This window comes from Pteropus vampyrus, unplaced genomic scaffold (assembly GCF_000151845.1).
Source record: "Pteropus vampyrus isolate Shadow unplaced genomic scaffold, Pvam_2.0 Scaffold63, whole genome shotgun sequence".
NCBI lineage: Eukaryota > Metazoa > Chordata > Mammalia > Chiroptera > Pteropodidae > Pteropus > Pteropus vampyrus.
In genome coordinates, this window is record NW_011888844.1 from 7391325 (window position 1) to 7405873 (window position 14549).

Consider the following 14549-nt stretch of genomic DNA (forward strand, 5'->3'; position numbering starts at 1 on the left):
TTTACAATAAAAACCTATTTTGGACTAATAACCTTAGAAAATTGAGAAAGTTTCCTCAGCTCCATGGTTCCTGGAAGAATATTTTTTTTGTATTCTATACATATAAAAGGGAACAATTATTAAGATTATCGAGACCTACTATATTAATGAGAAAAGGAGAAGTGAAGAAATATCCTTAAAATTATGAATGTCCCAGAAAACCTAGAACAAATAGAACTAGCTGAAAAAATGTATTCTTAAATCTGAATTAACATTGTAATGAAGTACCTACTTGCTCATGGTGCCCTGCTAAGATCATTTAACAAATTAAATAGATCTTATTTATTTACTTTATAAATCTAACATTAATTTTTAGGCAAATAAATTTATTAATTTAATAAGACATTATATTGAAGAAAAAGGATAGAAAGATTGTTAAACTGAGGGACCATTTCTTCTGTGTTAGGCCATTGTTATTTATATCTTTTCAAAATCCTATCCCTCTTTTTATGATTTTAGCCATCTACCTAATGCATCTTTTCAAAAATTAGTAAAGTTGCATATATATATGCTTAATCAAAAAAAAATATGTACTTGTCTCAAATATTCGTACTGACAATACTAAATAATAGGTTTATAAATAGGCTTCTTTATTTAAAAGGAAGATAATCTTCAATTATTCTAGAAATAAATTTGTTTTCCCTAAAGACAAATATCATTAAAATAAAAAGCAACTATTAGATTAAAATATTTGGCAATTTTAAGTATTAATTTTATGTTCATATTAATGCTCAATATGGTTTTCGAAAAGGTGAAAGAACCATAAAAACATACAATGAACACATGCAAAAGATTTTGTTCAGCTCAATAATTGATGAGGAAACCAGTAAGATTATTAAAAGCAAGTTTAAAGGAGAAATTAAAACACCAGCAAATATATATGTAAGCAATCAGTAATGCCGAAATGGGTTGCTAATGAATATTAAGTTGATTAATATCCTATAGAAAAATAAGATGTAATGTTTTGAGCTTATCTTTTCTACAAGGTGAAAAATAATGTATCAGTGCCAAGTAAAATAAATCTGCCTTATGTTTTCTAGAACTAAAAGTTTACTCTTATTCGGATCATCCCTAAAGGATTCACTAGAAAATTCCAGCAATCCACTGAAAGGATATATCATTTGCCTATTTCCAAATCTTTAAAAATATTCCTGAAATTACAAAGAGATAAAATGTAGGGCAAAACTGCCTTTTATAAATGATTATATTGACTTAATCATTCTAATTTTGGGGAAATATAGCTATTTAGTAAGATCAATTATCAGACTCTTTCACTCTTTTATTGTTAAATAAAATATGCACATTTATTAATCTCCTGCCAAAGAGATACAAATTTCTTTCTTCTTAATACTATGAAATAAAAATGAAAAGGATAATGGTGATTTGATTCCAGCTTAATAGAGAGAAAAATACTTTTTCTTTCGTGAATATGATTATGATTTTCTTCTTGCTCATACTCATGGCTATCATTCCTTCTCTTAAAATAATTAAATAGAATTTGTTATGAATTGAATTATGTTCCAAAATTTATATGTTGAAGTCCTAGCTCCTAGTACCTCGGGATGTAATCTTATTTGAAAACAAAATTATTATAGATGCAATTAATTATGAGAGCATATTGGAGTGTGTGGGACTCTACTCTAATGTAACTAATATCCTTATAAAAAGGGGAAATTTGGACACAGATTGCACACAGGGAAAATGCGATGTAAAGATGAAGGCAGAAATCTGGTAAATGCTTTTTCAACCCAAAGAATGCCAATTATTGCTAGAAAACCACCAGAAGTGAAATTAAAAGCATGGAACAGATTCTCTCTCACAGCCCTCAGAAGGAACCAACCCTACTAACACCTTGATCTAAAACTTTTAGCATCCAGAAATGTGAAATGATAGAGTTATATTTTTTAAAGTACCCATTTTATTATATTTTGTTGCAACAACCCAAGCAAAAATAATTTAGGTCTTAGGAGTTAATTTTATAGGCTGACTATAAATGAGATAAGAAATTTGAAATCAATGGCATTAGTGTGTTATAGAACATTCAACAAATATTTGTAGTGAAATTTTAACTCAAGGTAAGTTTTGATGAGTAAATTTTGTTTAGATGAAGAAAATGGTGGATTGATACTAATCCAGAAGAGCTATTTAAGCCTTATGGAAATAAAATTGGATATAACAATAATAAAATATTAGGAGACAGTAGTACTTAGTAGGATAAATGAAACTTACTGGGGAGAGATGAAAAAATAATTGTACCTAAGTATAATGAGTTAATTTATAAAGAGCCTAAAAAGTCAAGCAGAGATCATTTAACTTGAGATAGTAAGCAATAGATTCTGAAATAGATATATAAAGTGATTTAAAAAGTCTAAAAGAGGCAGTTAAATTTTAGAGGAACTTGAAATAAACTACAACTTGCCAAATAAATTAAATTTAAAAGGCCCTCAGGAACAGGGGGTTATTTTTTTATTGCTGAGAAAATTAGATTCTATTTTTATTAAATTGTTGCAATGAACAAAAGTGTTCTTTGGTGTTTATATTAATCAGAGTTCTCCAGAGGAACAAAAGTAGGATATGTGTGTGTGTGGGGGGGGGCGTGTGCATGTGTGTGTGTGTTTGTGTGTGTGTGTGTGTGTGTGTGTGTGTATACACATGTAGAGTGAGACTGAGAAGTTGATTGATGGATTTTTAGGAACTGGCTTCCACAATCATAGAGGTTAGCAAGTACAAAATTTGCAGGACAGAACAGTATGTTGGAAACCCAGAGAAGAGCTGATATTGCAGCTTGAGGCCAAAAGCAGTCTAGAGGCAAAATTCCCTCTTCCTCAGGTACCTCAATCTTTTTCTCTTAAGGATTTCAACTGATTGAATGAGGCTTATGCACATTATGGAGGGTAGACTGCTTTACTCTAAGTCTACTAGTTTAAATATTAATCTCACTTAAAAATATCTTCCCAGTAACATCTAGACTGGTATTGATTGGACCAAATATCTGGCTACTGTGGCCAAGCCAAGATGACACGTAAAATTACCTATCACTGTATTTAAGCAATAAGAAGCTCTTTATCATCTCTTATTTTCTTGTTTTATATTTTGTTGTGAATACCTTGTGTACATGTAGTACCTTTCAATAATTTTTTCATGAAGACATGCTTAAAGTATGCTTTCACTTATTTATCAAATATTTACTGAGCACCTGTTATGTAAAAAGGATTGCTATACCTAGAGGGGGTTAGAAAAAAAGAAAAGGGAAAAAAAAAAAAATATATATATATATATGCCCTGTTCTCAAGATGCTTACAAGGTATCAGTGATAAAGAAATTTTAACAAGTTTTTCTTAATTGTTTGAAATATTTGAAGCAAATGAAATATTTTTTTACAACAGCTTTATTGAGACATAATTTTTATACCACAAAGTTCACTCTTTAAAAGTATACAAGTCAGTAGTTTTGGGTAAATTCACAGACTTGTGCAACCATCACCACTACCTAATTTTAGAACATTTTTATTACTCCTAAAAGAAACCAACCAACCATCAGTAGCAATCAACCATCAATCTACTTTCTGTCTCTATAGATATGTCTATTCTAGATATCTTACATAAATCGGATCATACAATATTGATCTTTCGTAACTAGCTTTTTTTTACTTAGGGTGTTTTCAAGTTTCATCTGTATTGAAACATGTGTTAATAACTCATCTATTTTTTATTGCGAAATAGTACTCCATTATCTGGTTATATTATATTTTGTTCATTCATTAGCTGATTAAGATGTGGATTGTGGATTTTTCTCCCCATTTTGATTGTTACAGATAACTCTGCTGTGAACATTTATGTGTACATTTTGTGTGTGCATGCAGGCATACATTTTCATTTTTGTTGGATATATGTGGAGTTTCTGGGTCATATAATAAATCTATGTTTAACACAATGTTAATTGTGCCGGCACTGGCTCAGCAAATGCACATCCAAAGGCTGAGCTCCCATTGCAGTGGGGCTTTTTTTTATACACATCTTATAGTTCTTCATGTTCTTTCTATATAAGGAAAGTGTATTTTAAATGGTTGGAGGGCCGTAAGGGAAGTGACTGACCAGGGCCAGTGATCTCTGTCACATCAGCTGTGACACTGAAAAGTCCCTTACCTATTATGGGAAGTGAACTGGGCCTCCACTACCACAAAGGCACACTCATTCTTTGTCTGAATAGGGGTTAACTATAATAGAATTTTTTAGGTGTGTTTGAATGGAGTATTATCATTAACAAAAAAATAAAAACAGAGCAGCCAAGATTATTATCAAATTTTAAGTATTTTAAGTGATACTATTGTTTAATAACAAATTTGACTTATCCTTGCTAATTAAAGGTGAGAAAAACACAATTAAAATGTCATAAAAGAATATGGACCATAGAATACATCCTTTGAAATATCAGATATCATATAAATATGCTGAATATTACAAGTATATGACAAACCTATTAACAAAGTGCACAGAAAATTTGAAAATTATATTTTAACTTTAAAGCAGCAGAGATGCAACCAAATGCCTTAGGTTCTTAGTTAAAGTGAAAAAAATCTCTATTCTGAGAAGACTTTCTAACCTTCTAACTATTCTAAATACAACTCATATTTTTGTAACATTTGTATTCAATTGGTTCAATTACATAAGAACAAGAAAAATATCTGCATCATAAATGTCACCTATTACAGATAGCATCAGATATATTGGGTACTAAACTCTCATGCAGACCTTGTTTGTATATTGAACATAGATTTTCATCTTTGGTTGTGTGAACAGTTTGTTTGTTTGTTTGTTTGTTTGTTTGTTTTGTCCTTTGGTTGTGTGGACAGTTTTTTCTTTTCATCTATCAAAATGAACATGCAACATCTCCTTTTCTCCTTCTCAGTATTACAATTATCTTCTCTGCTTGATAGAGAGCTCTCTCCAAATTCTCTCCCGGTGTAATCGCTGTCTAATCTAATGAGCCAATTCTTCATTTTAAGGGGATTCAGATTCAAACAAAGAGGAAAAGAACACAGGGATTATAGTAGGGATAGAAAAATTTTTGTCCTGTAGGAAGAGGTTTGACATAAAATACTCTCTAGCTTCCTTCCTAAAAATAAATAAATAGAATTACTTGAAAATAAAGCCAGAATTCTTGTAAACCCTTATCCTTTATCCTCCTATTCTTTATTACTTTAATTTATAAACTTCTCCAAATAAGGAGGGGAAAAGAAAGAACATGTAAAATGGGTAGAGGTGGGAGTGCCATATTGCTGTGTTGGTTAGGTCAGCATCTGGATTCCTAGTAGAGCACCAGAAAACTCAAAAGTTCCTCTGAGAAATAAGAGCAATGCCATATTAATATCAAGATAAGTAACAATACAAATTGGTTTATGAAACTTCTTGAAACCAATCTTCTCTTTGTTTATTATTTGCACTCTTTCTCTTCCACCCCAGGTGTATTCAAGTTTCAGTGACTGCATACTTATTTTTGGACAGAAGATTTGGTGATATACTGGGAATACAATAGTACTAGTTTAATAAACAGAATTTTTCAGGATGAGCCATGCATGAAATAAATACTTACAGTGATAGGTAATTTTTACCGTTTCCATGAATTCTTTTACTTTGATGTAGGAAGGTTTCGGGTTTCTAGTTAAGGCATCACATTTTATTAATATATTTAGAAACTTTTATAATCTATTATTTGGATAGAACTCACTAGACTTTGTTGACAAATTGACAGCATTTACAATGGTTTGCTTTTTAACATTGTCAAAATCTCTTCTTTATAGGCCCTATTAAACAAATCCTGGCAAAAAATGAACTACTGTTGTTACCAGGCCCCGATATTTGAGTCTGTCTGCCTGTGTACACTGGCCAAAAGAAATGCACGAGCAGGAGTTTGCAGTATGGAAAGGAAAATAGTTTAACATTAAATTGGCCAATCTGGAGTGCGGGGAGCCAATGTGATGTAAGACAGGGCAAATTTTCCCATGTGGGGGAGACCAAGTTCTGCACGGAGAGAAGAGTGTTCTTTGGCGGAGAGTGTAGAAAGAATTCAACATATATGCCAAAGTTAGAGTCAAAAGGAAAGTTTATTAGAAAAGGGATTAACACTCCACAGACCAAGTATGGTCTCCTCTCAGAGGCAGAGAGTGAGAGGGACAAAGAGAGACGAGGAGTTCTAGTTCAATACTTTGTAAACCCATTTCCTTTCATATGGATATACAGTGAGGAAGGGGAAGAGTATGTATCATGAAAAGGACAGACTATGGAGTGTGAAAGGCCTGCTGGCAGTTCCCAGCCTTTAACCCATTGGTTTCCCATGGTTTTAGCCACAGAGAATGACAGATTTTATTTGTGTGGGGCAGCCACTTAAAGACTCTACTGTTCCTGTTTCCCCTTCCACAAGTGTGGGGAAATGGGTTGTTAGCAATCCTAGCAGAAATTTGCCTGTGTTCTGCAGGTGTCCTCCTGGCCTGGCTGCAGGGCTGATCGGCATATTGCAATCTCTGAATGTAGCTTGATTTAATATTTTAGTTCTCTTGTCTTCTCCCTACATTAAATGCACTAAAGACCTTACTCCCCAGTGGTGTGTAGGTTACAAATATAATAGGGCAAAATCACAAGACCCCCATGGATTAGGGGTTTGGGGTCATACTGGGAGCTGATTGTTCAGAGGTGAGATAAGAGTAATAAATCATTTCTCCAGGACTTGAGGACAGCTCTGAGAGCTTCTCTGGTATCCCTCTGTCTGGTTTCATGAAAAAGTAGCTAGAGGGTTCACCTTACCCACGGGAGCTAAAACATAACTTAGGTCAAGATGCTATCTTTAGCCTGCCATAGGTCTAAACCTTGTGACCATAGTCAGGTCTGGTCTATTGTCTTCTTCTGCCTCAGAGGTTGCTGATTATCCAACGAAGAGACTAGGTTTGTGAGGGGTGGAGAGAGAGCGAGAGAGAGCGAGAAAGAGCGAGAGAGAGAGCGAGAGAGAGAGTGCGCGCGCGCGCGAGAGAGATGATTTCTAGAGCCTGGGTTCAAAGCTAAATTTAATCCAAGTCATAAGGACCCTTGGTTTCACTGTGCCTTCAATATAGAAAATTTTGTGTTAGTAGGTGCTCATGCTTTCTTTTGGTTTATGTGGAAGAGGGCCTTACTTTAAATACATGTTTGAGATTTGGTGAAAGTAGTGAGACTATGGCCATGCTACCCTGAACAAGCCTGATCCCATCTGATCTCAGAAGCTAAGCAGAATTGGGCCTGATTAGTACTTGGATGGGAGACTACCTAGGAAGACCAGGTGCTGTAGGCATAAAAAATATAAAAATAAGGGATTGTAAGCTGACAAGGTCCTTGCAATCTGTGAGGTCAACCATGGATTGCCTTGCCTAAAAAAAAAAAAGAAAAGAAAAAAGAAAAAAGAAAGTAGCAAGGGAGTTCTGTATATTATGGAATAGTGACGATGTCTCTACATTTCTGATAATCACTAGCATTCACACAAATCCATTGACTCTATAAACATGTAGAATACCCATACATTATCTTGAGAACTTTTATTAAAAGCTTTAGCTATGTTGTCACTGTTGGAGCAATTGGAGTTCCGGTAACACACACACCTCTAGGTCCTTCTCACTGCTGAAGAAATGAATTTCAACTCAGTGAATTTGAAAAATATTTGTTTAGTAAAAAAGCACATTTTGAGGTAGAAGATGGGTAAAGCCTAAAACTAGCTAGCTATGTGGAAACAAGTTGTGTACCTCAGGGTGGGGAGGTAGGGATGGGATACTGGTTACAGCCAGGGAAGATGGAGAGCCGTAACCCCAGGAGAGGGAGAGGTCTGCATTATATTTAGGGCCATAATGGATGGTTACAAAGGCATTCTTAGGTGATTGGTAAGTGTCATTTTGATTGACACTTGGCTGCTCTATAACTCTTTGCCTAGTGCACATGTGCATACCCAGAATTCAGGCCAGCTAAGATTATGATCCTACTTTCCTTTGTCTCTGGGGATGCAAAAGTGATTCTCTACCAATAGGGTATTCTTTGGGTGGTCTCTGGGCTGGGCCCCTATTCCTTTGTTCTCTCTTGCTCATGTCTGACTAGCTACCTAACATTATGAATAAAGCCTATTCAATTCTTAAAAAAAAAAGTAACTATTACTCTTCCAAAAGTAAATGAGATTATTAATCTATTTAATGCCATTGTCTTATACATTTTTTAAGACAAAACAGAGAACTGTCTCAAAATGTATTACTTAATCATCGAAGTGTTTTAAAATTATCTCAGAATCTATAGAGACACAAATGGTTTCTATCGATCCCTATTATTTTAGATTAGAATTTTTGTTTCATATGCTGGCTGTTTGACCTTATTTTAGTGATTATTTAAAATCAAACAAACAAATATTAAGATTTAAGAAATCACTATAAATTTTAGCATAAGCAATAACAATAATGCTATTTATAATGCACTGATGGAAAAGAAAAGGAAGGAAGAAAGTGTCAGGGCTGGGGAAAATTTCCCCGTACCCCTTTAATTCTTCTGGCAGGTTGAATAATTCAAGTGACATACAGTACAGTGGGTTAATAGAAGATAATCTAATTTTAATATGTATGTACAGGGAATTCACATATGCATGAAAATTCCAAAGACAATGAGACAAAAATACATGACATTTTAGACAAAGGAGAAAATAGGGGAATGGGGTCTTACATTTCAAAAATGAAAATGGGCAATTTATAAGTACCCAGAGAGAGTGGCAAACAAATCCTTGCTAGGCAACCTGGAAACAATAAAACACTAAGGTGGGGGGTTGGAGATGGGGAGAATCTGGCTAACAGCCCCCTGCTTGGATCTTTCCTATCAAATGCTAAGGTGAAAATGCTTAAGGTGATTACGATAAGGTTCCCTTCCTGAAGCAGGTTTTTCTGGCCTAATCTCTTTAAGAAAATAGAGAGATAAAAAATCTTTGAGTTTGTTCTCCTTTAATTAATTCCAGCTCAAAATAATCTGTATTGGAGAGTGGCACATTCTGGGGACAGTCATCCTGACCCCCACAGTTTGAAAAAAGAAAGGAAGAAAACTAAAAATAGTCATGTTGTATGCATAGTGAGCTGTTTTCCTAAATGTAAGAACAATTCTAAAAAAAATATATTAAAATTAAAAATTCAAATGAAAATCAGTGATCATATTTAGTTTGTCAAACTAATTGGATATTCAGAAATCAGAAATGTCTCAACTTAAAATATAGAACTGGTATTTATATCAGAGTTTTTTTGTTTTTTGTTTGTTTTTTTTTTGCCAAAATTCTTTCTGTTCCACTCATTTCTTTCTGTCTCTGTAATTTGTCCTGCCTTCCAAATGTCAGCACACTTTCACATTTTGTGGGACTGTCTATGCCTATTTCCAACCATTTGAACATACATTTATTAGGCAGAATAATGGTACCCAAAGATGCCCATATCCCAGTCCCTGGAATGTTTGAATATGTTACCTTAGGTAGCAAAAAGGAGTTTCTAGATACAACGAAGTTGAGGATTCTAAAATGGGAGGATCCTCAGTTATCCAGTGAGCATACTTGTAATAACAAATGTCCTTAAAGAATCCGAAAAGGAGATATATGTGACAATGAAGGCAGAGAAGAGAGAGAGAAAGAGAGAAGGAGATTTGAAAATACTGCATTTGTAACCACACACAGACTTTATTTCTTTAATATAGCTGTATTCCCCTGATTCAAGCAGACTTTGCCTAGCATAATAGCACTACGACTCACTTATTTCTTCTCTTATCCTTCCACCTTTGCACCTACTGCACATGGATTCCCTTAACCATTAAGTCCTTAGGATATTGGATTCAGGTCAGCATCAAACAGTCTTAAGAACAAAGCCTCAGGTCTCTTGACCATAGAAGCAGTGTCATCAAGCTAAAGAAAACATCTTGACCTCAGTAGTGTTTCAGCTCCAGATCCATGGAAGCAGAACTACCTTACCAGTTTCATTCCCTCAAAATCAGACAGAACGACATCATGACTGACATCAGGACATGATGTAATGATGAACTGCCTCTTACTCTAGCCCCAGACAATCAGTAGAGCTCACAACTCCAACTCCTTTCACTCCCATGACTAATGATTTTCCCCCTGTATAACTTATCCTCTAGAGGCCATAAGAGAGCCAGATCTTTGAGCTGTAGCTCACCATGTCTCTGGGACTTATAACTCTCTACAATAAACGTTTACTTTCTTTGCTGCAAAACCTGTACGTGTTTTATTGGATGTGCATGCACACAGGCAGATAGACACTTTTGCTCTGGTAACACATTCTTGGCTTTGAAGGTGGAGGAAGGGTCTGGAACCAAGAAATACAAATTGCCTCTAAAATCTGGAAAAGTCAAGGGACCAAATTATCTTCTAGGGCCTCCAGAAGGAATGCAGCTCTGTTAATGCCTTAGTTTTAGCCCAATAACAACCATTTCAGAATTTCATTATCAAGAAATATAAGGTAATAAAATTGTATTGTTTTTAAGTCACTAAATCTATAGAAATTTGTAACAGCAGCAATAAGAAACTATGCACTACTCAATAAGCAGAGTGTGTTTCTTTTGTACCAGACTAACATAGGCACAAATAAGACATGTGTTGTAGATGCAGAGCAAAATAAATTATTTTATGTCTTTCTGCTTTGCTTAGCTTTCCATTATCTTGGCTGATATGCACTAAATAAGTTATGGCTCTCTATATATTGATATAATACAAATGCATTTGATGAACCACATTTTTTCCAAATACACACCATGACATTAAAGTGGAGCATGCAATACTTACTATATTTGCATAAATTTCACTTAAGCAATGTAACATTGACTACTATAGTAAAATGTGAATGTTGACTATGGTTTAGAATGAAAATCATTATAGTTTAACAATGAGGAATAAGAATTACATTTTTTTGGTAAATTATCAAATTTGGAATCTTTTGGTGTCACTAGTATGATACATAATAGGCCACAAAATGAGTATGAAGTAAAGCTCACTGCTTCTCACTTAGGAAATGGCTCCTTAATTAGTTTAAGGATATTGTCCAAACTGGAAAAGTGATTTATTTGGAGGGAGTTGTTGCCATGTAATGAGTTTCATCTCTCAAGCCTAGAGAAGAGGGCTTCTAGATGCCTGTGTGGAAAGATTTGGAATGTGTTCATTGCAGTTAAGAGACTTCAATGGGAAGACTGATCTTATCTAAACCTAAAAAAGTTAAATTGACTATACACTGGTTAACTTAAAACAAATGAGGTCAAATATTTTACAAATCATAGACTTTTAGACAAGAACAAACTTTAGAATTATTTCAGTTCAGTTCACAGACATAAGCAGATGATGAGACAGAGACTAGCAAAGTTAAAAGATTTCCCCACGATTTTAATATAATGTAATGATGGCAAAGTCAAACCAAGAATGCAGTTTTCCTGAAGTACTACTTAATGTGCTTTAATGAGATAGTAGAACTATCATACTTTGTAAATTTATAAGACTATAGAATGTCATCACACTCCAGCTCTCTTTAGAGCTATGAACTTTTGATCAGCTAAAAATAAGCAAATGGGAGAATTTTGCAATGGAACGTGCTTGCTATTCCACAATAAATTTGTTTTATACGATTCTATGTAAGAAATTCTGGCAATATTTAACTTTCAATCTCTACAATTTTTTCTTTTAATTTCAAAAACAAATCAAAGTATTTATGGTAAAATTATCTACTATGAGCTTGATAAATCTTTTACCAAAAAAATAAAAAATTATGGGAAGGGGGTTTTGAGAAGAATTGTACTTGTAATAAAAATGGAATAATTTCAATTTTTAAAAATGCATTTCTGAATTCTATCATAATGTGATATTTTAAGTGTATTCCTCTTGACAATTTTAATGAATTTATGCAAACATTTCAAAGTGACACATGAATATGTGTCTATAGATAAACATTTTTTTAAAGACTGAATTAAGTTCTCAGAGTTTGGCTGAGTAGGGAACTCCCATTCACAAAGGAGAAAAACTTTAAAACAAAATACTGTTTAGTTTAGGGTCAATAACTAAATATATTGCATTCACTATGGTTCTTGAGATATAATGTACCCATATTGCACTTTATTGGTAATATTAATAACAATAGTAATACAAATAACATTAATAACTGATTTTATTGAGCAAATATTATATCAGTTTCCATTTTTTATATTAATGACATTAAATTGAATGGAATTTTACTAATTGTGAAATTACAAAAAATGTTGGTTTAATATTTATAAATAAAATCTTAATATTTTGTGACTATTTTTTTCTAAAATCTGAGCAAACTATTACAACATTTTAAAAAAATTTGTACTTATCTAATTTAATAACATGTAAGGCTTTCACAGTTTTTAATAAAACATTTTAGGTTTAACTTCTAATACCTAATGGTCATAAAGCAACTTTATTACTACTAATTTCACCAAAATAAAGTTTGAGAGTTATACCCAACTTTATTTTTTCTAAGTTTCAGGTCTGTAAGAAATGCTCGATATACTAGAAGACTTCTAATTACTATTAAAATTACATATTTTTTACTTTTCAGAATTTACTCCAAATTATTGTCTATCTGAAAAAGTGCAACACAGTAAATCACGCAATGTTTACCATAGACCTAAGAGAAATGAAGGATTACTTCACCCATAACAGGTCTTTTCTGTGGTTCCGGGAGCCTTTCATTTTTTTGATTCATAGAGTTTTCTACCAAACCATATACTTATATTTAAAATATTTTTGATCAACTAACACTGAAAGTTAAAATATACATGAGTAATGAATTTGTGAAGTTATGATAGGAGATGAAAAATAAATAGTCTAAGCACTTTACATTTATATATTTTTACTGGAAAATTTGACGTGAACATGAGGCAATTTTGCATAATAGTCGCATAAAAATTAATTTGACAATTTTGCTATATCTCTACATGTAACCTTTCTTAATTTAATAATTTTAAGATGTTGGTTATACATTCATAATGACCTTAAATTAATAAGTTAGATAAAGAGTCCAAATCTTGTTTCCAAAGGCTAAGTAAATATATACATATGATTATATAAGTGTTCTTTAAAAAATAAAATAGTTTAAAAAGGAATTATTAGGATATCCAGTACTCTGATAAAATTTTGTATGTTGGTGTTATATACTTTTTCATAATATTCTTGTATGATCTTTTGTATTTCTGTGGTGTCTTTCGCAATTTCCCTTTCATTCTGATTTTGTTTATTTGTTCTTTCTCTTTTTTTCTTTAATGAGTCTAACCAGAGGTTTGTAAATTTTATTAAACTTCTCAAAGAACCAGCCCTTTGTTGCATTTATTTTTTCTATTGATTTTTTTTCAGTTTCATTTATTTCTGCTTTAATTTTGATTATTTCTTTTCTTCTGCTGAATTTAGGACTCATTAGTTCTTCCTTTTCTAGTTTTTTAAGATGAAACATGAGGTTGTTTATTTGGCCTTGTTTTCGTTTTTGGAGATAGGCCTGTAATGATACGAACTTTTCTCTTATGACCGCTTTTGCCTTGTTCCAAAAGTTTTGACATGTTGTACTATCATTATCATTTGTTTCTATGTATCTGTTGATCTCTTTTTTACTTTTTCTCTGACCCAGTTATTGTTCAATAGCATGCTGTTTAATCTCCATGTATTTGTGGTTCTTCCTGCTTTCTTTTTTGCAGGTGATCTCTAGTTTCAAAGCATTATGATCAGAGAATATGGTTGGTATAATTTCAACTCTCTTATATTTGTTGAGGCTATGTCTGTGTCTCAGTGTGTAATCAATCTTTGAGAATGTACCATGTGCACTCGAGAAGAACATATAAGTAGCTATTTTTTGGACGGAAGGCTCTGTAAATGTCTGTTATGTCCAGTTGGTCTAATGTGTCATTTAAGGATGTTATATCTTTATAGATTTTTTGTTTGAATGATCTGTCCATATCTGACAGTGGGATATTTAGGTCCTCTACTACGACAGCGTTTTGGTCTGTTTCTCCCTTCAGTTCTGTTGTAATTGCTTTACATATTTTGGGACTTTCTGATTGAGAGCATAGATAGTAATAATTGTTATGTCTTCTTGGTGCATGATTCCCTTTATCATTATGAAGTGTCCTTCAGTATTTCTTTACGTTTTTTTATTTTAAAGTCTATTTCATCCAATATTAATGCCTCTATTCCCACTCTTTCTCTGAATGCCATTTGCTTGAAATATCATTTTCCACCCTTCCACTTTGAGTCTATATTTGTCTTTGGAGCTGAGATGTGTCTCCTGGAGGAAACATGTGGTTGTGTTTTGTTTTTGATCCATTCTGAAACTCTGTGTTTTTTTTATTGGTGAGTTTATTACTTTTACATTTAGGGTGATTATTGAAATATGAGGTCTTCTTAAAGCTATTTTTTTATCTTTTAAAAAAATTTTAATTTTTAAAAAAAATTATCTTTTGCTTTCT

General features: G+C 33.0%; 1 pseudogene; it reads left to right on the forward strand.

Annotated features, from left to right (window-relative positions):
- The first annotated feature begins 7240 nt into the window (after positions 1–7240).
- Positions 7241–7359, forward strand: LOC111740441 (annotated as a pseudogene).
- The last annotated feature ends 7190 nt before the right edge of the window (positions 7360–14549 follow it).